The sequence below is a fragment of the Scyliorhinus canicula genome, chromosome 2 (assembly GCF_902713615.1).
Source record: "Scyliorhinus canicula chromosome 2, sScyCan1.1, whole genome shotgun sequence".
Classification (NCBI taxonomy): domain Eukaryota; kingdom Metazoa; phylum Chordata; class Chondrichthyes; order Carcharhiniformes; family Scyliorhinidae; genus Scyliorhinus; species Scyliorhinus canicula.
The window spans coordinates 110,387,632-110,413,978 of NC_052147.1; the positions used below are offsets into that span (position 1 = coordinate 110,387,632).

Here is a 26,347-nt window from a genome sequence, read left to right on the forward strand (position 1 = left end):
AATTTGCCATGTGCTCCTGCTCCGTGGTACCAGTGATAAGAACGTCATCAAAGTAGACAGTCACTTTTGGCAAGCCCTGTAAGATGTTCTCCACCACTCTCTGAAATATTGCGGGGGCCGAAGAAACTCCAAATGGAAGACGGGTGTATTCAAACAATCCTCGATGTGTATTTATCGTGGCAAACCCCCCCCCCCCCCCCCCCCCCCCCCGCCAGCCAAGCAAATAGATCTTCAACCCGGCGCATTGGGTAACGGTCCAGTCGCAAAGCCCTGTTTACGGTAAGTTTGAAGGCCCCACACAGCTAGACGATTTTATCAGGTTTCATCACTGCACCACCAGCACAGCCCATTCCGTAAACTATGCAGTCGAATGACTCTTAGATCTTACAACCATTGCAATACTGCATCCACCTTAGGAAGCAGCGCATACGGAAGCAGCCTCGCCCGGGAGTACCGGGACTCAGCGGAAGGATCAACACAGATGTGGCTCTGGTACCCGTAATCCTGCCCAGACCTTCCTGAAAAACCATTGGATATTTATTCAACACATTGTAAAAATTGCCGGAGCCCATTTGAAAGCTTTTCTGCCAATCGAATCAAAGGACCCTCAACAAGTCTCTTCCCAGTTAATTTGGATCTGGACCACATACAACCACTAGGGGCAGGTAGACCATCTGTTGTTCATACACAACTGCCATCATGGTGGTCCCCACAATTTTTTACGGTTTTCCCAAGGCCAGTCGAGCCTTGGTATCTAGCAAGGTCAGCGGTATGATTCCCATGCGCGGCTGTTGAAATGTATGGAGGTCCACAATAGAGACAGTGGCTCCCGTAGCCATCTCCAATGGTACTGGGTGTGCATTAACGTGCAAAGTAATCCAAATCAGCGCGATCCTTGGAGTCAAAACACAATTCAACTGCCCCAAGCAGTCATCGTCTTCATTCCCCTCCTGGATATTCCTCTTGGGCGACCGCTGCTGCTGTTGTGGGCAGAGCGACCTGTGCCGCACCCTGACCCTCACAAGACCTTCGACCACAATGGTGGCCAGCTCCCACTGTTCTCCCTGGGCAAAGAAGCCCATCAAGCCCACCAGTGATGCAAACTCAGTCACAAACCTGCCTCGGAGGCTACTTTGCCGGAGGAATTCTGGCCGGACCTGCAACATCCCGTGACTGATATGTTGTCTGAATGTAAGGGCAATCCAAGCTATGTACACCATAATCAATGGCTCTTTGGAGTTCCTGTACTCCCTTCTCCGCATGTTCGTGAGAGAGGCAAAGGTCAATGGCACACTTTAAATCCGGCGTTGTTTCTGCTAAAAACTTCCATTGAGTAGCCAAATTTTTGATACCACACATGAGTCTGTCACGTAGCATTTCTAAGAGGGACGGCCAGAACCCACAGTGCTCAGCCAAGTACTACAAACAAATTAAAAAGTTTGTAACTAACTCATCAGGAGAGCATATTACCGTGTTGAACTGGTACCTTTGTATAATCACAGATGGTTTGGGGTCACAGTTGTCCAAAACCATTGGCACAAGTTTGTTGAACAACCTGGAATTCGATGCAGGCGGGTAGGTCAAACATTTGATGATTCCAAATGTCTGAGCCACACAGGCAGTCAGAAGGAGAACTTTACGTTGGTCTTCTCCCAATTTACCATTTGCTCGGAAGAAATATTGCATGCGCTCTACATACTGGTTCCAGTCCTCCAGCCTCGCATCGAAAGCCACCAATTTACCGAACAACAGCATTTTAAATGATACGATGTATCGCGCTAAATACGAACTTCTGGCGAATAGGCAAATCGACAGGCAAGCCCGGACTTGCGTAAATCCTCGTCGTCAAAATAATAACTCAGAAATAAGCTTTCGGTAATGAAGGTGAAATTATTTCCTTATTTACAATTGCATGCTCAGCACAGCATCTCACTGACAGTGTAGACCTCGCTGGGAGGATAGATCTGATCAGGCCCTGCCTCAACCAGCCCCAGCTGGTTGGCCTCTACCCCCTACCTCGGGAGCTCAAATTCTATGAGTCCCACAGGGAGAGCAATGCTTGTTTCGCCATGATCCTTGTCAGCATTATAACATTTTTTTTTTAATATAATTTTTATTGGAATTTTTTACAGAAAATATAAAACATAACGACAAACAATGAAATGCAACAAAATAACCCATAATAACCGTACCACCCCCAGACCGTATCGACGCATGTATCACATCCCCCCACCCCCCCAACCCCAATGAACAACAAAATAACTTCAAAATAAATTTAAATTAAATAAACAAACATAGTAATCGTCCGCCCCCCCCCTTTTCCCTCCCCCTTCCCCCCCCCCCCCCCGGGTTGCTGCTGCTACTGTCCCCGTACCCTATCGTTGAGCCAGAAAGTCGAGAAAAGGTTGCCACCGCCTAAAGAACCCTTGTACCGACCCTCTCAGGGCGAATTTGACCTTCTCTAGCTTATTGAAACCCGCCATGTCATTGATTCAGGTCTCCACGCTTGGGGGCCTCGCATCCTTCCATTGTAGCAAGATCCTTCGCCGGGCTACTAGGGATGCAAAGGCCAGCACACCGGCCTCTTTCGCATCCTGCACTCCCGGCTCCACCCCAACCCCAAAAATCGCGAGTCCCCAGCCTGGCTTGACCCTGAATCCTACCACCCTCGACATTGTCCTCGCCACCCCCTACCAGAACTCCTCCAGCGCCGGGCATGCCCAGAACATATGGGCATGGTTCGCTGGACTCCCCGAGCACCTGACACACCTGTCTTCACCCCCAAAGAACCTACTCATCCTCGTCCCAGTCATGTGGGCCCGGTGCAGCACCTTGAATTGGATGAGGCTAAGCCGCGCACACGAGGAGGAAGAATTAACCCTCTCCAGGGCATCAGCCCATGTCCCGTCTTCGATCTGTTCCCCCAGTTCCCCCTCTCACTTAGCTTTCAGCTCCTCTACTGACGCCTCCTCCGCCTCCTGCATAATCAGTAGCTAGTGGTGTCCCTCAGGGATCCGTGTTGGGCCCACAATTGTTCACAATTTACATTGATGATTTGGAGTTGGGGACCAAGGGCAATGTGTCCAAGTTTGCAGATGACACTAAGATGAGTGGTAAAGCGAAAAGTGCAGAGGATACTGGAAGTCTGCAGAGGGATTTGGATAGGTTAAGTGAATGGGCTCGGGTCTGGCAGATGGAATACAATGTTGACAAATGTGAGGTTATCCATTTTGGTAGGAATAACAGCAAACGGGATTATTATTTAAACGATAAAATATTAAAGCATGCCGCTGTTCAGAGAGACTTGGGTGTGCTAGTGCATGAGTCACAGAAGGTTGGTTTACAAGTGCAACAGGTGATTAAGAAGGCAAATGGAATTTTGTCCTTCATTGCTAGAGGGATGGAGTTTAAGACTAGGGAGGTTATGTTGCAATTGTATAAGGTGTTAGTGCGGCCACACCTGGAGTATTGTGTTCAGTTTTGGTCTCCTTACTTGAGAAAGGACGTACTGGCGCTGGAGGGTGTGCAGAGAAGATTCACTAGGTTAATCCCAGAGCTGAAGGGGTTGGATTATGAGGAGAGGTTGAGTAGACTGGGACTGTACTCGTTGGAATTTAGAAGGATGAGGGGGGATCTTATAGAAACATTTAAAATTATGAAGGGAATAGATAGGATAGATGCGGGCAGGTTGTTTCCACTGGCGGGTGACAGCAGAACTAGGGGGCATAGCCTCAAAATAAGGGGAAGTAGATTTAGGACTGAGTTTAGGAGGAACTTCTTCACCCAAAGGGTTGTGAATCTATGGAATTCCTTGCCCAGTGAAGCAGTTGAGGCTCCTTCATTACATGTTTTTAAGGTAAAGATAGATAGTTTTTTGAAGAATAAAGGGATTAAGGGTTATGGTGTTCGGGCCGGAAAGTGGAGCTGAGTCCACAAAAGATCAGCCATGATCTAATTGAATGGCGGAGCAGGCTCGAGGGGCCAGATTGCCTACTCCTGCTCCTAGTTCTTATGTTCTTATGTTCTTATGTTCTTATATCAGATATCTTCCCCTCTCCGACCCAGACCCCCGAAAGCACCCTGTCGCTCACCCCCCTCGCGGGAAGCGAAGGGAATCCCTCCACCTGCCGCCTAGCAAATGCCTTTACCTGCAGATACCTGAACATGTTCCCCGGGGGAGCCCAAATTTCTCCTCCAACTCCCCCAGGCTCGCAAACCTCCCATCAATAAACAGGTCCCTCAGCTGTCTGATGCCCGCTCTGTACCAACCCTGAAATCCCCCATCAATGTACCCGGGGACGAACCTATGGTTCCCCCTTAACGGAGCCTCCATCGAGCCCCCCACTTCTCCCCTTTGTCGCCTCCACTGCCCCCAAATCTTGAGGGTAGCCGCCACCACCGGACTCGTGGTATGCCTCGTAGGAGGGAGCGGCCACGGCGCCGTTACCAGGGCTCCCAGGCTTGTATCTCCACAGGACGCCCTCTCCATCCGTTTCCATGCTGCCCCCTCCCCCTCCATTACCCACTTGCGCACCATCGACACATTGGCCGCCCAATAATACCCCGAGAGATTGGGTAACGCCAGGCCCCCCCCCATCTCTACCCCGCTCCAAGAAGACCCTCTTCACCCTCGGGGTCCCATGCGCCCAAACAAAGCTCATGATGCTGCTAGTAACCCTTCTAAAAAAGGCCCTAGGGATAAAGATGGGCAAACACTGAAAAAGGAACAAGAACCTCGGGAGAACCGTCATTTTGACGGACTGCACTCTACCCGCCAACGATAGCGGCACCATGTCCCACCTTTTAAATTCCTCTTCCATCTGTTCCACCAGCCTGGTAAAATTAAGCTTATGGACAGTCCCCCAACTCCTGGCCACCTGCACCCCCAGGTATCTGAAACTCTTCACTGCCCTCTTAAATGGGAGTCACCCAATTCCCTCCTCCTGATCACCCGGGTGTACTACAAATACCTCACTCTTGCCTAAATTTAACTTATAGCCCGAGAAGCCCCCAAATTCCGCTAACAGCTCCATCACCCCCGGCATTCCCCCTTCTGGATCCGCCACATACAACAGCAGGTCGTCCGCATACAGCGATACACGATGTTCCTCCCCACCCCGCACCAGACCCCTCCATCTCCCTGACTCCCTCAACGCCATAGCCAAAGGTTCAATCGCCAGAGCAAAGAGCAAGGGGGACAGGGGGCACCCCTGCCTGGTCCCACGGTAGAGCCTAAAGTACTCCGATCTCCTTCCATTTGTAACTACACTCGCCATCGGAGCCGCGTAGAGCAGCCTCACCCATTTGATGAATCCCTCCCCGAATCCGAACCGCTCCAGCACCTCCCACAGGTACCCCCACTCAACTCTATCAAACGCTTTCTCCGCATCCAGCGCCACCACTATCTCCGCCTCCCCCTCCACTGCCGGCATCATAATAACATTTAGCAGTCTCCGCACATTCGTGTTGAGCTGCCGTCCCTTGACAAATCCTGTCTGATCCTCATGTATCACCCCTGGCACACAGTCCTCTATCCTGGTGGCCAGGATCTTCGCCAGCAACTTAGCGTCAACATTGAGGAGCGAGATAGGCCTGTATGATCCACACTGCAAGGGGTCCTTATCCCGCTTTAGGATCAGAGAGATCAGTGCCCCCTCCCATGCCTCATTGAACGCCCGCACCAACAGGGGGCCCACCAGATCCGCATACTTTTTATAAAATTCCACCGGGAACCCGTCCGGCCCCGGCGCCTTACCTGACTGCATTTGTCCAATCCCCCTGACTAGCTCCTCCAACTCTATCGGCGCCCCCAGCCCCTCTACCAGCTCCTCTTGAACCCTTGGGAAACATAGCCTGTTCATGAAGCTCTCCATCCCCCCTCTCCACATCGGAGGTTCCGACCGGTACAGTTCCTCGTAGAAGTCCCTAAAGACCCCATTTACTTCTGTCCCCTTCTGCACTACATTCCCACCCCTATCCGTCACTCCACCAATTTCCCTAGCCGCATCTCGCCTGCGGAGCTGATGCGCCAACATCCTGCTCGCCTTCTCCCCATACTCATATACCGTGCCCTGCGACCTCCTCCACTGTGTCTCCGCCTTTCTGGTGGTCAACAAGTCAAATTTGGCCTGCAAACTGCGCCGTTCCCCCAGCAACCCCTCCTCCGGTGCCTCCGCGTATCTCCTGTCCACATCTAGGAGCTCTCCCACCAGTCTCTCCCTCTCCTTCCTCTCCCTCCTTTCCCTATGGGCCCGGATGGAGATCAGCTCTCCCCGGATCACTGCTTTCAGAGCCTCCCAGACCATCCCCACCCGGACCTCCCCCGTATCATTGGTATCAAGATACCCCTCAATACTTCCCCGGACCCTCCTACACACCTCCTCATCAGCCAGCAGCCCCACATCCAGGCGCCAGAGCGGGCGCTGGTCCCGCGCCTCCCCATCTCCAGATCAACCCAGTGCGGAGCATGGTCTGAGATCGCTATGGCCGAATACTCTGCATCCTGCACCTTCGGGATCAATCCCCTGCTCAGGATGAAAAAATCTATTCGGGAATAGACCCTATGGACATGGGAGAAAAAGGAATACTCCCGCGCTCTCGGCCTCCCAAACCTCCAGGGATCCACCCCTCCCATCTGGTCCATAAACCCCCTCAGCACTCTGGCCACCGCCGGTCTCCAACCCGTCCTTGAACTGGACCTGCCCAGTGGCGGATCGAGCACTGTGTTAAAGTCTCCCCCCATGATCAGGCCCCCTGCCTCCAGGTCCGGAATGCGGCCCAACAAGCGCCTCATGAAGCCGGCATCATCCCAATTCGGGGCATATACATTAACCAGCACCACCTTCTCTCCCTGCAGCCTACCCTTCACCATAATATATCTGCCCTCCTTGTCCGACACCACCTCAGCCGCCTCGAACGCCACCCTCTTCCCCACCAGGATCGCCACCCCCCGGTTCTTCGCGTCCAATCCTGAGTGAAAAACCTGCCCCACCCACCCCTTCCTCAGACGAACCTGGTCCGCCACCTTCAAGTGGGTCTCCTGGACCATGCGGGGGTTCATTTGCCTTAGGCCTCCTGGCCAGCACTCTGTGAGCTCCCTCAAGCTCCAGGGGCAAATGGAAGGACCCCGCTCCCATCAACGAGCTCAACATCGTGGTCACGTACCACGGGAGATCCGACCCCTCCAGCCCCTCCGCCAGGCCCAGGATCCTCAAATTCTTTCGCCTCGTGCGAACGTCCAGCTCCTCCAAGCGGTCTTGCCACTTTTTGTGAAGTGCCTCGTGCAACTCCACTTTCCCCACGAGGACCACAGCCTCCTCCTCCCGCTCAGCGGCCTGCTGCTGCAACTCCCGGATAGACACCTCCTGGGCCGCCTGAGCTCCAAGCAGCTTGTTGGTAGTCGCATTCAGTGAGTCCAGCAACTCAGCCTTCAGCTCCGCAAAACAGCGCAGAAGAGCAGCTTGCTGCTCCTGCGCCCACTTCCACCAGTCCTCAGGTGTTCCGCCGGCCGCCATTTTGTCCTTCTTCCCCTGCTTTTCTTGTGGCGCTGCTGCAGCCTTTTCCTTTGCCCCACTCCGGGTGAGCACCATAAATTATGGGGAATGCTCCTCTAGACACCTTCCCCCACCGGGATTCGTCGAGACAGCGCCGTTTGGGGCCCTCAAATCGGCTCAAAAGTCCTTAAGTAGCGGGAGCTGCGGTTAGCCGCAACTGCAAAGCCGGTTTTCTGACCGCTCCACTCCTAGTCCAGGCCATCCACCGGTGGAGAATCTGAGAAGGAGTGTTCCCACACGGGAAAAATTCCAAACAGCACCACTACGAGCCCTTAAAAGAGCCCCAAAGTCCGAAAATAATGGGAGCCACTGAACGTGCGGCTTAGCTCCGCATTACCGCTACCGGAAGTCCGTCTCCGCTTCTTCAATGGCCTTGGTGAGATCTCTTCACAGTTCTTCCCTCTGCTGCTAGAATTCAGCTTTCATAAAGGCCCTCAGGTCAGAATGAGACCTATAAGCTGGCCCTTCCCCCACTAGCATGCTTGCAGAGGCTTTCGTTTGCTGCTGCTCAGACAAATCTTGCACTGTTTCTGAGGGTCTGATAACCAAGAAACATCCTATTCCTGGGGGGAAATACTCCTTGAACATTCACCCACGCCTTTTCATCGAAATTCCAACCCGTGCTGCCCAAAAAAGAGCTCTTTTCTGCAACCTTAGGCAGGAGCTGCCTCGTGTGTGCTCACTCACTTCATGGTGCACACCGGAAGTCGCATTATAACATATTGATATGTAAAGGGGAGAGGCTTGATTCAAGTTGATACTCCCTGTTTCTGCTAAGTAAGACCAAAGCCTGGACAGCTGGCTGCTGTTTATAGGTATGTGAATGCCATTTAGTGAGCCAAACACAACCAAGTCAGTGAAAGAAGCTGAAGCCACCACTTTCCAGCCCCCAAATAATGTCTCCAAGAAACAAACAACTGAAAGTACATAGCACAGCTGTGTGTAAAAGTAGCAATCAGAACTCAGGAAGAAATGACCATAGATCAGCTGGATGCTATTCTCAGGAGATGAAAGAAGTGACAAAAGAATAATAGAGGGTAAATTATATCTATTAAAGTATCACAAACTACTAGCACCCCCACCTCTGAAACCTACCTCCAATCCCCATCCGTTCGCCCTCACCCCCTTTGGAACCCAGTTTCAAAATAGCTACAAACAGCCCTGTTATATTAAGAAGCAAGTGGAGAGGAATTGGAAGGAGTAGAGAGGACATGAGGGGAAGATGGAAACATTAAGGAGGAATAGTACAGGTGAGAAGAGGTCAAAGGATAAAGTGGAGAGGGTGAGGAGTACAGATTTTGGGGGCTAAACTTCATAATCCTATTGAGTATGTGAATTCACTGGGAATATTGGACAATTCCACAGTTTGATTCGGTACAAAACTGCTAGTTTAAATTCTGTGACAGGGAAAATGTTTAGTTAAAGATGAAATTATTAATGGGCTACGTCAATAGAAAGTAAGAAGGAACAGTCGGTGTGAATTTCAAAAAGGAAAATCTTGCTTGACAAACTTGATCAGGTTCTTTGAGAAGCTTACAGATGTGATGCATTTGGGAAATCATCAGATTTACTAATTCTGGACTTTCAAAGTGCTTTTGGCATGGTACTATACAGGAGACCACTGGAGAACAAGAAAGGATTGATCATAAATTAGATTAAAATCTGTTTACGGGGAGGAAGCAGAGATTAGGAATTAAGGGCAGGTTTTTTTAGAATGGTTGGAAGTGGGTGTTGGTGTTCCATGGGGTTCTATTCTAGGTCGGCTCCTGTTCACTTGAATATCAGTGATTTGAGGAAATTATGTCAGCATGGTGGCACAGTGGTTCGCACTGCTGCCTCACAGCACCAGGGACCCAAGTTCAGCTCTGGCCTTGGGTGACTGTGTGGAGTTTGCACTTTGTCCCCATATCTGCGTGAGTTTCCTCCGGGTACTCCGGTTTCCTTCCACTGTCCAAAGAAGAATGGGTTAGGTTTTCTTTCAATAAATTTAGAGCACCCAATTATTTTTTTCCAATTAAGGGGTAATTTAACCTGGCCAATCCACCTACCCTGCACATCTTTGGATTGTGGGGGTGAAACCCACGCAGACATGGGGAGAATGTGCAAACTCCACACGGACAGTGACCCAGGGCCGGGATTCGAACCCGGGCCCTCAGCGCCGTAGAAGTATGCATTAGGTTGATTGATCATGCTAAATTGCCCTTTAATGTCCAGGGATGTGCAGGTTAGGGTGGGGGAGTGGGCCTCGGTGGGGTTCTCTTTCAGAAGGTCGGTGCAGACTCTATGGGCTGAAATGTCTCCTGTACTGTACAAATTCTTTTTTTTTTAATTTTTAAAAGAGTTTCCAATTAAAGGGCAATTTAGCATGGCCAATCCACCTATGCTGCACATCTTTGGGTTGTGGGGGTGAAACCCACGCAGACACAGGGAGAATGTGCAAACTCCACATGGACAGTGACCCAGAGCTGGGATCAAACCTGGGACCTCAGCGCCATGAGGCAGCCCTGCTGATCACTGCGCTAGCATGCCGTCCGTAGTGCAGGAACTCTGTGGATTATATGGATGCATGCATTTGCAGATGATCCTAAATTAGGAGACATAGTAAAGGAAGCTGTTACAGGATATCGATAGAATGGTCAATGACAATTGTAGCAAATCTAATTCAACGGCAGACATTTTGAGTAAATCTATACTTTGGTTAAACCTATAAAAGTATATTTTGAATGGGGGAAAGCTGGTTGCTGGGGAAGAACAGACTGACTTGTTCATTCAAATTCACAAGTTAAAGGGATCTTTTTCGAGTGACAAGTATAGAATCTAACAGCTGAGATGTAGTAGTGAATCTAAATAAAATGTTAGTACGATCACAATTGGAGTACTGTGTGCCGTTCTTGGCTCCACATTATAAGCAGGATGTAGAGACAATAGAGAGGGTTTTGCATAGATTTCTTTTTACACAGAGGGGAAATAACTGCTGGAGTTAGTAATTGAAGCAGAGAGCCAACCAACATTTACAAATAGGTCTGATAAGCAGGCTGGTTCAGCACAATGGGCAAAATTGCTGACTTGTAACGCAGAACAATGCCAGCAGCGCGGGTTCAATTCCCGTACCAGCCTCCCTGAGCAGGCGCCTGAATGTGGCGACTTGGGGCTTTTCACAGTAACTTCATTGAAGCCTTCTCGTGACACTAAGCAATTATTATTATTAAAGGGATATGAGTGCAAATAAGCAATTATTATTATTAAAGGGATATGAGTGCAAATGGAACAAGGGAAAATGCGAAAAATTTGGACAACTGCCTTTGTGGAAAATAAAAACAAACACAAACTTCTAAATCTGAACAATCTTTTCCTATGTTGCGCCCTTAGCATCCTTGTCAAATTAACCTTTACCTTAGAATCCATAGATTCTATGTAGAAGGAGGCCATTCGGCCCATCAAGCCTACACCCAGCCCCTGAAAGAGCACCCCACTCAGGACCACTCCCCCGCCCTATCCCTGTAACCAACCCCATAACCTTACCTAGCCTTTGGGCACTAAGGGACAATTTAGCCAATCCACCTAACCTGGACATCTTTGGATTGTTAGAGGAAACTAGAGCACCCGGAGAAATTCATGCAGAGACAGGGAGAATGGGCAAACTCCACACAGTCACCCATGACTGGAATCAAACCCGTGTCTCTGGTGCTGTGAGGCAGCAGTGCTAACGACTGTGCCACCATGTCGACCCACTGTGCCACCCCATGACATAACATGATACTCAAGGCCACTTATAGACACCATGCATTAGAATAGTGCAACTACTTAGAGCGGGATTCTCTGTCCAGCGAAGCGATTGGGCAGAGAATCACGCGTGAGGCAAAAATCATGGCTGGCACCGGGCGCCCGATGGTGCCTCGACAGCGGCATCAATGCATTCTACTCCTCACGTACAGTAAACGCTGTAGGCATATCATTAACCGGCCTGACACAATATTTTCCGGGGCGAGGAGGGTAATGGGGGTGATCAGGGGATGGGCTATGTTGTCAGCTGACTCCCTCCCTCCGGGACAGGGATGTCTAGGCATGGACCATCATTTCCGTGACCTACAAGGCAGCCATCTTGCTGCGCAACCCACTGACCGCCCACCGTGGCTTGTGATTGCACAGAGTGACACCAGCCTTATGCCCCCACCCCGACCCACACCCCCAACTCCTTCCTCCACCCCACCTCCAATCCAATAACCCACCCCCACAACCGAATGCCACCAGCCTGTAGGGCATCACGCGGCCCACCCAAGCAACCCCCTTACAGAAGGGTGCCGGACAGGAACCGGAGCGCATATCACCTGTATGGGAGCACCAGCCACCGCGGTGTACCGCTGCCGGCAGGGCCAGGGTTGAGGTGCAGAAGGCAGAGTGCCGGGGGAATGGCCGGGGGTGTGTGTGGGGACATGGTGTGGGGTTGGCGGGGGGGGGGGGGGGGGGGGGGGGGGGGTTGGAGTCGGAGTACATGCGGGGGCACAGGCCACATTGTAGCTTGGTGGTTCTGGTTGGGCACGGGGGTACACACCATGCCAACATGTCTGCCTTTCACCCCCTACAGAATCCAACCAGGAATGGTGGCCTTCATCGTGGCCATTGCAGCCCTGGAGGAGGACCCTGCCCCAGAGGAACAGGAGGCAGCAGGTGAGGATGAGAACTGGCCACCCAACAGACCAAGGGGGAGATGGGAAGGAGGCGCCACATGAGACTTTGTGTGTACCGGCAGCGCCTGTTGTTCAAGGAACTTCCGGACCTGGCAGGCCCTTGAAGTGTCTGGCTGAGCAGGGTGACAGTGCGACATATCTGCCAGATCATAGCACACCTGGAAAAGCAGGGGTATGGGGGAGGACACCCGCTCCCAGTGGCCGTCAAGTTGGCGGTCGCCCTCACGTTTTCGCCATGGGGTACTGCAGGCACCGAGTGGGGACCTGTCTGAGATCTCACAGGCCTCGGTGCACAGGTGCATCCACGCCGTAACAGACCATATTTGCCCTCTCACCACAAAATATCAACTTCAATGTGGACCCAGCCCAACAGGATGCCCAGGAAGCGGGGTTTACTCCCATCGCCGGGATGCCCCAGGTCCAGGAGGTGTTCGACGGGATGCATGTCGCCCTACGAGCACCGGCTCGTGACTGGCCAGTCTTAACAAACCAAAAGAGTTTCCACTCGGTGAACATACACCAGTGTGTGACCATGACAAATGTGAGGTTATCCATTTTGGTAGGAATAACAGCAAACGGGATTATTATTTAAACGATAAAATATTAAAGCATGCCGCTGTTCAGAGAGACCTGGGTGTGCTAGTGCATGAGTCACAGAAGGTTGGTTTACAGGTGCAATAGGTGATTAAGAAGGCAAATGGAATGTTGTCCTTCATTGCTAGAGGGATGGAGTTTAAGACTAGGGAGGTTATAAGGCGTTAGTGAGGCCACACCTGGAGTATTGTGTTCAGATTTGGTCTCCTTACTTGAGAAAGGACAGACTGGCACTGGAGGGTGTGCAGAGGAGATTCACCTAGGTTAATCCCAGAGCTGAAGGGGTTGGATTACGAGGAGAGGTTGAGTAGACTGGGACTGTACTCATTGGAATTTAGAAGGATGAGGGGGGATCTTATAGAAACATTTTAAATTATGAAGGGAATAGATAGGATAGATGTGGGCAGGTTGTTTCCACTGGCGGGTGAAAGCAGAACTAGGGGACATAGCCTCAAAATAAGGGGAAGTAGATTTAGGACTGAGTTTAGGAGGAACTTCTTCACCCAAAGGGTTGTGAATCTATGGAATTCCTTGCCCAGTGAAGCAGTTGAGGCTCCTTCGTTACATGTTTTTAAGGTAAAGATAGATAGTTTTTTGAAGAATAAAGGGATTAAGGGTTATGGTGTTCGGGCCGGAAAGTGGAGCTGAGTCCACAAAAGATCAGCCATGATCTCATTGAATGGCGGAGCAGGCTCGAGGGGCCAGATGGCCTACTCCTGCTCCTAGTTCTTATGAGTTCCACATTATGCACATCTGCACCCGATACCCCAGTAGTGTGCACAGCGCCTTCATGTTTGCATGCTTGCACATTCAACAGTTCCTCACACCTTCAAGGTGCCCCTCCCCCCCGGTGTGGGGTTGGCTCCTGGGTGACAGGGATTGTCCGCTGCAGTTGTGGCAGATGACGCCTATCCGGAGGTTGCAGACCAATATAGAGACCCACTACAAAGCCGTCCATGCAGTGACCAGGGGCATGATTGAGAGGTGCATCAACATCCTGAAGGGTGCCTCGACCGCTCTGGAGGGGCCCTCCAGTATAGCGCTAAGATGATCATCCACATTATGGTGGTCTGCTGCTTCCTCCACATCATCGCGCAGCAGAGGCGTGACGTGCTGGAGGAGAGGGATGAACGGCAGGCCGCATCCGATGAGGAGGATGCGGAGGAGAGCCAGGATCGGCATGGCATAGGGCCCAGGCAGGACCAGGACACTCTAATCGCCTCCAGGTACACTGACTAGGGGGTCTGGCCAACAGCAAGGACATCCCATACACCCCTGGCCAACCACCCGACCCACTACCTTGCAACCCCCTCAGTAATTCCTACCTGTGGGTTTGGGCCCTGGGTTGGCAGTAACAGCAGATCTGGTCCACATGTTGGAGGATGATGACGACCCGCTCTGCTCTGGTGCTCCACTTTGTTTGACAACATTTCACTCCTACACACGGTAGTACTTTTTACCGTCCACCTGGGTGATACATGCATGCGACTAGTCATTCCATCACAGTCTCACCAGAGGTGGCAGAGGTGGGGGCGGGAGTGTGGGGGGGAAGGGGGTTGCTGTGTAAGAGGAAGGCGGAGGGACGCGGTACCGGGGCGATGTGCGGGATCTGACCTGGGGCCCCGGCCCAGGACCCCCTCCACCATCCGACTATTTATCAACCACCACCCCAGTGCACCCTCTGCAGCCAGCACAGCCCAGCCCATCCCGTCCCTCACACCTTGCTGGCAGAGCACCGAGGCAGGTTGGATTTTTGTGCACAGGTGTTTATTTTACAAAGAACATGTGAACGTCACTATAATGTGGCCTAGCCCTTATCGCTATCCTATGTGCTGTACCTGTGCCATTTTAACTGGTGTCTACCTTTCTGGCCTAATGGGCCCTAATGCTACATCTCGGTGGGTCCCCAGGAAGTACATCAGGGCTGGAGGCACCTGCTGTGAATCCCGCCCAGTGACCTTGGTCCCCTTTGATGGCTGTACTCTGGAACAACCGGGCCTGGGTGGGCACGGCTGTCGCTCGTGTGTCCCAAGTGGCACTTTGTTATGCCTGCTGCCCATCGGATGCACTTGGGGACAGGGGAGGGGAGGGGAGGGGCGAAAGAGTCCCAGGAGACCTGCTCTCATCTTGACACATGGGTCTCAATGCTCGCGGCCATGGAGCGCAGGGGCTGGGCCACCTCCCTCAGGAACTGTACCATCTCCCTCAAGGACTGGTCCAGTGCCTGGGCAATGCCGACGACGACCTCAGCCATAATCCGTTGTGACTGGGTCAAACTCTGGAGCGCCGCTGCAGTATCTAGGTGGCTCTGGTACATGGCTGCCTGTGACATGGTAGCCCTGTCCTGGGCCTCGGCCACAGCCATACAGAGTGCCCCAGGTCTTGGACATCCTGAACCATAGCCGATACCTTCGCCACAAGTCCACCACCAAGGATGCCACCCATTCGGTGTTGGCCTGGGTGGCACGCATGGCTGGAACAGACTCCTGCTCCTGAAGGCAGTTGGACTCCTCCAGCTGCACCTGCAGACGCTGAATGGTTGCTGGCAGCCCCTCATGTAGGCCCTGGTTCTGTGACTGCATCTCAACAATCGATGGGACTGCCCTTTCCAGAAGCCCGAGACCCATCTGGACAGCAGCTGGTCCCTGGCACCAGGCCGCCTTCCGACCTTTCGCCCCCTCGGGGGTTCCAACCTCCACCTGATGTACCGCAGCATGTGTGTAGTGAACATCAGATAGTGCCCCAGGAACCTCTTCACTAACATGCCCAACTGAGGTGAGTGTCACTGGGATGGTGGAGGGTGTTGGTGACAAGAGGTCAGTGTTATCCCCGGGCTATTGCTCCGGGGTTGCCGTTTGGGGGGTCTCCTTGCTATCCGTCAGCTCCTCGTCACTGTTATCTGCTTAGGGTTTGGGATCGGGTGCGGGGGACACCAGAAGAGTCCGCACGTCGTCACCAGGTGATCAGACACGATGCATGATTGGATTGCGGGTTGGGGTGGTGAGGGGTTTGTGTGGTGGTGGGCATGGTGAGGGGATGGTGTGTGGGTCGTGCCACAGATGCCAAGAGAAACCGCAATGCAGCGAGGTCGACCTCTGCCTCAGCGACTGCCCTCTTTCCGGGCCCACCGACCAGGTCCAGTGCCGACTAGTCCACTACAGTGAAGGTTAGCAGGTCCACCAGTCCCCCTCCTGCCTTCTCTCTCTCATGACATTGTGGTCCTCCTTCTCTCTGGTTGGAGGGGGAACGGTCGACAATGCAGTGTGAAACACTCAGACGCAGGCAGCACAGGGGGTGGGAAGTTGGTGGACGTCGTGACCAGGGCACCCAGACATGGCACCAGTATGGGTGCTGGCAGTGTGGGGAGCAAGCACACTGCCGGTGGGTGGAGTTTGGTTGCCCTCTGGGTAGCGGGGTAGGGCTGTTTGGGATGGGGGTTGGTGTTAGGGACAAAGTGCTGCCTTCTTACCCTGAGGAGCTTGTGCAGCTTTTTCCGGCACTGCTGTCCAGTCCTTGCGGTGGGCCCCAAGGAGCTCACTGCCTCTGCCATCTGTGGCCAGGCCCAGTGTACGGCGCGGGTTGCAACCTGTTTTAGATTTTACCTCTGTACCCCAACCTCAATCATTTTAAAACTGAAGTTGTAAAACCGGATGGTCCTTTATGTTCCGAAAAATACTCAGGGGAGTATAACTTTTTGAATGAGCCCTCAGCATGGACCCTGACATGATATCTGAGTTCCACGTAAAAGCAACCAACCATTACTTAATTAGATTTGACTCCGTTAATCAAATTAATGTTGTTAATAATTTAACATTAGCATCAGATTTCCATGAATGAGATTTGGGGGAGGGCACACTGGGACATGCTCGTAAACAAAAATAAATAAAAATAGCTTATTTAGATCCATGCTAATGGAAATGAATTCAAATGTTTCATATTAGAAAGGAGTCTAAATCGGGTGATTTGTTAAAAACAAACCTAAAAATGTGTTCCATAAGTGTAAAGTAATTAAGGACAAGAATTAAGAATTAAGGACAGTTAAGTATAACTGAAGGTCATATTAGGTTTGCTTTAAAAAAAGGCACTAGAGAAAAGATTATTTAACCGTTGTTGTGACAATGGCAAAGCTGCTTTAACTTGCATTAGAAGTCAGAAAACAAAAAGGCTACATTGACCAGTGTGATGAATGTAGAAATTTATTATATTCATATTTGTTGTCAAATGATTTTATTAAGGCACTTAAATATATATACATCAAACACAACCACAACCAAAAATGGAACATGAATTCACATAGCAAACAAATAGCCAGCATTCCATTGCCCTACCCTCCCTGCCATTACCCTCCACCCACCCTGCCTCCTTTTTTTAACCCGAGAATCCCCCCCCCCTGCTGCCAACATCTTAACTATCCTTGAAGAAACGGTTTCCATCTCTGTGTAAATTCCTCCAGTCCCTCTCAAGACGGATTTGATTTTTTTCCAACCTAAGGAATTCCGTGAGGTCACTCATTCACACCTTTGGTTTCAGCGGCTCCAAGTCTCTCCATTCCAACAGGATCCGTCTCTGGACTACCAGGGAGGCAAAGGCCAAAATGTTAGCCTCTATCACCCCCTGGGTCTTCTGACACGCCAAAAATCGCCACTTCTGGACAACCTTCACCCCCAACATCTCAGACATAACCTCAGCAAACCAAATGTTTAGATGAATGCTGGTTCGAGATTTTGCCAGAAAGAAGATACAGAGCTTCCCGGTGGAACCGGCCTCCACATTGCTGGAGGAGGTGCTGACGACAGGGGGACTGGAGAAGGGGGTAGTGTCGGCGTTTAGGGAGTTATTTTGGAAGAGGAGAAGGCACCACTGGAAGGGATCAAATCAAAGTGGGAGGAAGAGTTGGGAGAGGATATGGAGGAGGGGTTCTGGTGTGAGGTGCTCCGGAGAGTGAATGCCTCCACCTCGTGCCGAGGTTGGGGCTGATACAGCAGAAGGTGGTATACAGAGCACACCTCACAAGGGCGAGGATGAGCCGATTCTTTGAAGGAGTAGAAGATGTGTGTGAACGTGCGGGGGTGGGGGTGGGGGGGGGGGGGGGGTGCTAATCACATTCATATGTTTTGGTCCTGTCCAAAGCTAGAGGATTACTGGAAGGAGGTTTTTAGGGTAAATTCTAAAGTGGTGCACGTGAAACTGGACCCGGTCACCGGGAGGCTATATTCAGGGTGTCGGACCAGCCTGGGTTTGAAACGGGTACGGAGGGAGATGTTGTAGCCTTCGCCTCATTGATCGCCCAAAGGCGGATCCTGATGGGTTGGAGAGCAACCCCTGTGCCCTGGCATGGTGGGGGGACCTGTTGGAATTCTTGACTCTTGAGAAGGTTAAGTTTGTATGGAGGGGAAGGATGGAAGGGTTCTACAATTCATGGGCATTATTCATTATACACTTTCAAGAACTGGATAACATCGAACATTAGTTGGGGCGAGTGGATGGGAGGGTTGTGGGGAGGGGTCTGTGTGTGTTGATGGTGACTATGGGTGATTTCGGATTCCTTTTTGTCATTTGTTTGTGTGAACATGCGGGCTAATGTTTGGGGTTTGGTGGGAAGATGGGATCGTTGTTATTGATATGGAGATTGACATATTTGTTACTGATTGTTGTTTATTGTTGGTGTGTGTAAATTTGGGAGAAAATGTGAAAAAGGCGAATAATTTTTTTTTTTTAATTATCAGCGAACCTCTTCCAGAATTTCTCCCGTTTCAGATAGGCCCAAACAAGTGGACATGGTTCGCGGAGCCCCGGCCCACACCCATCCTCCATCCCCTCAAAAAACCTGCTCATTCTGGCCACTGTCATATGTGCCCTCTGGTCTACCTTGAATTGAATAATGCACACGAAGAGGATGCATTCACCCTCCTCAGAGTCTCCTCTCACTGCTCAACCTCCAACTCCCTCGCAGACTGGGCAGCACGGTGGCACAGTGGGTTAGCCCTGTTGCCTCACGGCGCCGAGGTTCCAGATTCGATCCCGGCTCTGGCTCACCGTCCGTGTGAAGTTTGCACATTGTCCGCATGTTTGCGTGGGTTTCTCCCCCACAACCCAAAGATATGCAGGCTGGATATGCAGTGTGGACTGGCCACACTAAATTGCCCCTTAATTGGAAAAAATGAATTGGGTACTCTAAATTTTTTTTTTTTTTAAAACTCCCTCCCCAGACCTTCCTCCCACTTCCGGTCGGGGGCGGAGGATGTTGGAGCGGGCCTCACCACTGGCCCCAGGCGGCATGGCGTATTCCCCGGTGACGCTGCTTTTCGGTGCCCAGGAATCGGCGAACTGGCCCCGGTCCCAATTTCTGCATCAAACTGGAACCTCCACCCCGGCACCGGCCACGATTTTGGCATCAGGGTGCGAAGAATCCAGCCCTATTTCTTTGATCGTAACGTGGTTATTTCTGTGTTTAAGTTAAAGTTTGTTTTAACATAAAAGATATCTATTGGTCAGAGTCATCACTCCTGGGGTGAAGTATCCTTTCCTCGCGGTTTTACAAATTGAAATATTGTTTGGGGGTTCTCGTCTGGTATTTTATTTTTGAAAAATATTTTATTAAGGCATTTCTACTAAAAGCTCCAACAAAATAAGCAACCACACACCAAACAAACAACAAACCTAGCCAACATGGCTTACACAAACAACTCCCCAACCCCAACTCTCCACCAACCTCCCTCCACCCTACTCGTCTGGTAATCTAACAACGAGGTTTGGTTCGGTATCCTAACACCACATGATGGATTTCTCAGTGCAAGTTAAATATAATGAAAAAATATGGACAATGGGTTAAACAGATACTTCTTCACTTCAGATGACAGTGCAATCCTTTTGACAAAGATCTGAAATTTTACACGAAGATTAAAGCAAATTAATGCGGATACTGGAATCTGAAACAAAAACAGAAAATACTGGACAATTTCAGCAGGTCTGACAGCATCTGCGGAGAGAGAAAGAACCTAACATTTCACGCCTGGATGACCCTTTGTAAAATTTTATAATAGGTCCCAATAACTCCTTTATCCAAATCACTGCTGAAAATGATGATCCTGCAATGGTCCTTGTGGAAATTTATTTTTGACCAGGCCCCATTCAGATGTACCGTGATAACAGCGACGCGTTAGTCCACTGGGACATCAGCAATTTAGTTGATGTTGCATTACTGGATTCACCAAAACCTTCAACAAGCTGATGCTTAGAATGTTAGAAAAGAGGGTCATTTATGGAACATGCAATATCATGTTGGATGAGAAAGTGGTTTAAATCTAGTTGTTGTTTCAGGGATGATTTGTAGATTTGCAAATGTCTCTGTTTTCCTTGAACAATCTCTGTTATTGCTCACCTCTTTTTGGAGCATGATGTCTGAGACTTTCTCCCTCTTTATAGCTGTCTTGTTATTCAGATGGGAATATAGCAACATTGGAATTTGCATGGGTCATTTAATCTTTCGAGCCTGTTCCAGCATTCAACGAGATTGTGTATGATCTGCAACCTACCTCCAGATATCCATCTTTGCCCCATATCCCTTCATGCCTTTTGTTAAAATACTCTTATCAATCTGTTTTCAATTTAACAATTGATCTGGCATCAATTGTAGTTTGCAGAAGAGAGTTCCAAACTTCTATCACCATTTTATGTTTGGAAATGTTTCCTAATTTCACCCCTGAAAGATCTGGAGCTAATTTTTATATATCCACTGTCCCCAACCAGTAAAAATATCCTTTCCTCAGTCTTACATGGGAGACCCCTAATTTTTGAACGTCGTTTAGTTCTAGACTTCTTCACAAGAGGAAACATCCTCTCAGTATCCCCCCTATAAAGTCCCCTCAGGATGTTATATGTTTCAAGAAGATCACGTCTGCTGAACTCCCAATGGGTATAGGACCAAACTGCTCAACCTTTCCTCAGAAGATAACTCCTTCATCCCAGGAGCCTTCTCTGAACTGCTTCAAATGCAATTGTATCCTTTATTTCTAAAAAATAAATTTAAAGTGCCCAATTTCTTTTTCCAATGAAGGGGCAATTTAGCCTGGCCAATCCACCTACCTGCTCATCTTTGGGTTGTGAGGGCAGCACGGTGGCCTAGTGGTTAGCACAGCTGCCTCACGGCGCTGAGGTCCCAGGTTCGATCCCGGCTCTGGGTCACTGTCCGTGTGGAGTTTGCACATTCTCCCCGTGTCTGCGTGGGTTTCGCCCCCACAACCCAAAAAATGTGCAGAGTAGGTGGATTGGCCACGCTAAATTGCCCCTTAATTGGAAAAATAATTGGGTACTCTAAATTTATAAAAAAAAAAAAAAAAAATCTTTGGGTTGTGGGGGTAAGACCCACGCAGTCACGGGGAGAATGTACAAACTCCACACAGACAGTGACCGGAGGCCGGGGTTGAACCAGGGTCCTCGGCACCGTGAGGCAGCAGTGCTAATCGCTGTGTCACAGTGCAGACCAATTATATCCTTTCTTACCTGAGACTAAAACTGTACAGTACTCCAGATGTAGTCTCACTAAGGCACTGTACAGCTGCAGCAACACTTCCCTACCGACAATATACTCCACCCAAACAACCTATGTAAATCTCTTTGTAGATTCTTTATGCCCTCTTGATACCTTACCTTTCTACCTATCTTTGTGCCATCAGCAAATTTAGCTACCATACATTTACTTCCTTCATCCAAGTCATTTTTTAAAACTAAATTTAGAGTACCCAATTCATTTTTTCCAATTAAGGGGTAATTTAGCATGTTCAATCCACCTACCTTGCACATCTTTTGGATTGTGGGGGTGAAACCCACGCAAACATGGGAAGAATGCGCAAATTCCATACGGACAGTGACCCAGAGCCGGGATCGAACCTGGGACCTCGCCGCCGTGAGACAGCAGTGTCTGCCACTGTGCCATTGTGCTGCCCCTTCATCCAAGGCGTTGATATATATTGTATACTTGAGGCCCAAGCATTGATCCCTGTGCCACTCCACTAGTTACAGTTTGTCAACCAATGAACAACCCATTTATCGCTCCTCTCTGCTTTCTGTTAGCTAACCAATGTTACCCCTTGCACCATGAGCTTGTATTGGTAGCAATTTAGTAACTGCTTCAGAGCTTCAAGGTTCGATTTCTGGCTTGGATCACTGTCTGTGTGGAGTCTGCACATTATCCCCCTGTCTGCGTGGGCTTCCTCCTATTTCCTTCAAGTCCCAAAAGACGTGCTGTTAGGTAATTTGGACATTCTGCATACTCCCGCTGTGTACCCGAACAGACGCCGGAGTGTGGCGACTCGGGGCTTTCCACAGTAACTTCATTACAGTGTTAATGTAAACCTACTTGTGACAATAAAGATTATTATTATTGTATTTTGTGTAGTAACCTCTGATGTGGCAAAATTGTTCTACATTTCAGAGAATGCAATCCTAGTTTGGATAATCTCTCATAATGGAATTATCTTTCGGTCCATTGATGTTTTTAACCTGTTGTCACTGTATTTATGTTGGTCTTGGTAAATATTTAGTTAGAAATTGGGCACTTGGGCCAGCATCACTGAATTGTAGCATAAAAAGCTGACAGTGGAGAAATGTTTATTTACTTTTATATATGCTGAGCAGGCAGTGGTATTGAATTTAGTTCAGTTTGATTAGGTCAGGATGAACCCCTGTAAATTATTCATGCCTCACATTAAACTGGTCCCAAATGCCACTGTAAACAAAATTAATAATTCAGTAACCAGGGAGAGAAATGTTACAACAATGTAAAATAGAATGGATATGACTTGGGAATAAACCACAAAGCTGACACAAAAATATACGGTGGTCTGGCGAACCTCTGTAATAGCAAGATGATGAGACTGAAAGACAACAACCGGAGGTATAATGATAATTTTACCAGGTGTTATAATTATTCCCTGAAATATAACCCGTTAAACAGGAAGTGGGTAGTGGGGGAGGGGTCGGTGTGGGAGAGGGTGAGGCGGCATCATGTAGGGACACAAGCTTAGGAGCCCTGGTAACGGCATCTCTGCCATTCTCGCCAGCCCGGTACTACACAAGCCTGGTGGTGGTGGCAGCTCTGAGGGTGTGGGGACAGTGGAGGAAGCATATGGGTGTGCAGGGAGCATCGGTGCTGGCTCCAATTTGGGGCAACCTCCGGTTTGTGCTGGGGAGGTTGGATGGGGGGTTTCAGAGGTGTCAAAGAGCAGGAATCGAGAGGCTATGGGGATCTGTTTATCGATGGGAGCTTTCCTTGTTTGGAGGATTTGAATTGCCGGGTGGGAATGGGTTTCACTATCTGCAGGTGAGACACTTTGTACGAAGGCAGGTTTCGACCTTTCCGCTTCTACCGCCACAGGGAATGCAAGATAAGGTTGTTTCAAAAATGGGAGTGGGGGACGGGAAGGTCTCAGAAATGTATAAAGAGCTCATGGAGTGGGAGGGAACCGAGATAGGGGAGGTAAAGCACAAGTGGGAAGCAGGGTAGCATGGTGGTTAGCATAAATGCTTCACAGCTCCAAGGTCCCAGGTTCGATTCCCGGCTGGGACACTGTCTGTGTGGAGTCTGCACGTCCTCCCCGTGTGCGTGGGTTTCCTCCGGGTGCTCCGGTTTCCTCCCAGTCCAAAGATGTGCGGGTTAGGTGGATTGGCCATGCTAAATTGCCCGTAGTGTCCTAATAAAAGTAAGGTTAAGGGGGGGGTTGTTGGGTTACGGGTATAGGGTGGATACGTGGGTTTGAGTAGGGTGATCATGGCTCGGCACAACATTGAGGGCCGAAGGGCCTGTTCTGTGCTGTACTGTTCTATGTTCTAAGAGCTAGGTAAGGAGCTAGAGGCAGGTCTTTGGAAGGATGCTCTGAATAGAGTTAACACAGCCTCATCATGTGCCAGGTTCAGCCTGATACAATTCAAGGTGGTTCACCAGGCACACATGTTGGTGGCCCGGATGAGCAGGTTTTTTTGAAGGGGTGGAGGACAGGAGTGGGTAATGTGCGGGAGAGCCCACAAATCATGTCCACATGTTTTGGGATTGTCTGATGCTTAGGAGATTTTGGCAGGGATTTGCGGATGTCATGTCCACGGTACTAAAAACGAGGGTGGTGCCGAGTCCAGAAGTGGCCATTTTTGGAGTGTCGGAAGACCCGAGAATCCAGGGGGAAGAGAGACTGACGTTTTGGCCTTTGCCTCCTTGGTAGCCCGGAGACAGATCCTATTAGGGTGTTGGGACTCGGAGGCCCAAAAATCAGGGGTATGGGTTAGCAACATGGCTGGGTTTCTCAGGCTTGAGAAAATGAAGTTTGCCCTAAGAGGAGTAATGTTAGAGTTCATCCGGAGGTGGCAGCCATTTATCAACTTCTTCGGCGAAAACTAAACTGTTAGCAGATACAATTGGGGAGGGGGGGGTGAGTTAGTTTAGTTTAGGCGGGATCAGCGAGAGGAGGTGGTGGGACTGGGGAATGGTGCGTATAAGCCATGTTGGTTTGGTATGGTGGTTGTTGGTTTTGGGGCGGGGGTTATTAACTCAGATATGTTTACATTTATATTTGTTGTTATCTAAATGCCGTAATAAAATGTTTTTAAAAATTTTTTATATATATATATATATATATATATAAATAATAGAGTGGCCAATTCATTTTTCCATTTAAGGGGTAATTTAGCGTGGCCAATCTACCCAACCTGCACATCTTTGGGTTGTGAGGACAAAACCCATGCAAACACGGGGAGAATGTGCAAACTCCACACGGATAGTGACCCAGAGCCGGAATCCACCCTGGGACCTCGGCGCCGTAAGGCCGCAGTGCAAACCACTTACGCCACCATGCTGCCCTCAAAAAAAGGGGTGGAACGTGGCGCAGTGATTAGCACTGGGACTGCGGCGCTGAGGACCCGGGTTTGAATCCCGACCCAGGGTCACTGTCCGTGTGGAGTTTGCACATTCTCCCGTGTTCCCGGCCCTGGATCACTGTCCATGTGGAGTTTGCACATTCTCCCGTGTTCCCGGCCCTGGGTCACTGTCCGTGTGGAGTTTGCACATTCTCCCCGTGTCTGTGTGGGTTTCACCCCCACAACCCAAAGATGCGTTGGTTAGGTGGATTGGCCACGCTAAATTGCCGCTTAATTGGGAGAAAAATAATTGGGTACTCTAAGTTTATTTTAAAAATGAAGAAAAAAAAAGAAATATAACCTGCTTTACATTAGGGATGTGGATGATGCAAAGCGAAGCAAGACAAGAAGAGTGGGAGTGTCAAACTGGAGAAGGGGAGTGTGGGGTCAGGAAATTAGGTAAGATGAGGATTGGGTATGGGGAGCATGGGGCAATTGGAGAGAAAAGAGATGCTAACTAAGGCTTGGAAAAAACGTACTCAGCTAGATAGCTTGGTTGTCAGTTACCAAATCAAAGGACTGGAGGGAGTCAACTGGTCTGGAAAACACTCCCATGGATATGTATGTGGGCATGGGTGAAGGCTTTGTCCAGGTTGACAAGCTGTTCAGAAAAAGGAGTTGGGAAGAGTGAAAACAGTGAGGGTAGAGGGAGTGGAGAGAATGAATAGGGTGGGAGAAAAATGGAGGGACACAAAGGACGAGGACAGGAAAGAGGATGAGAAACTGGAAGCAGGACGATAGTTATTGGAAGACAATTGGATGGCCCCAGTCAACTAAATGATGCTGAGTGGGGTAGCAAGAGGGAAATACATTCAGTTGAGGAGCATGGCTTTCTCGGTCACTTGACATTCCTGTTTAGCTGCAGAGAGGGCTGGGGCGGTTTTCTGGTGGGGGTTATTTCAAGGTGGGGGTTGACGGGGCAACAGATTAACTGTGAATTTGTTACTCCATCCTGGGACTTGTTGTGGGAGGAAATGCAATGAGTTTGGCAGAGGGTAATCTGGTACTTTCAGTACAGGGAGGATAAGCAGGTTCTTGGCAGCGTGGAGACTTGCATATATTCCTGCTCACAAAGGAGGTGGGGTGGGGGAGGGGTGGGTGCACAGATGGGAGTTGTTATTCCAGTTATTAACTGGCATTAGTTTTACTGTAACTGCTCAGGTGTCATTCTGAGATCATCTCATACATGAGACACAGCTATTTGGCATGCTTTCAAGGGTTAGAGAATTGACTGGGTACCATGAGTGCATCTTGGACTAGGGCATAATATATTTATTGGAAGAGTAGGTTATTTTCTGTTCAGAGAGGTGAGTGGGCTCAATTTTGTTCCACCTTCATGGCTGCAGGTAGTGATGAATGTTTACTTGTTTGCCTGTTCAGATGCAATTGTGCAGGGATTGATTTTGCACTCCGTGGTTGTTTTGCTTTGCAGACTTGGATCTCTCAGCTTCTGCTATGTCCCAGCTGTCTTCCGTATTCCCTGATGTTTCACTGTAAACCCATAATTGCATCTTCAGCACACATTGAGGTTAGTCTCCGAGCACTTTTTCAAAAATGTTTGACTGTTTCTTGTTAAGAACCCCGCTGATGTAAACTACGTGGCTATCC

General features: G+C 49.8%; 1 long non-coding RNA gene across 1 annotated transcript; it reads left to right on the forward strand.

Moving 5' to 3' along the window:
• Positions 1 to 203: 203 nt before the first annotated feature.
• LOC119957090 lies at positions 204 to 26,347 on the forward strand. The gene is made up of 3 exons (XR_005458739.1): positions 204 to 279; positions 12,139 to 12,221; positions 26,172 to 26,347. It is a non-coding gene; the product is annotated as an uncharacterized LOC119957090 (long non-coding RNA).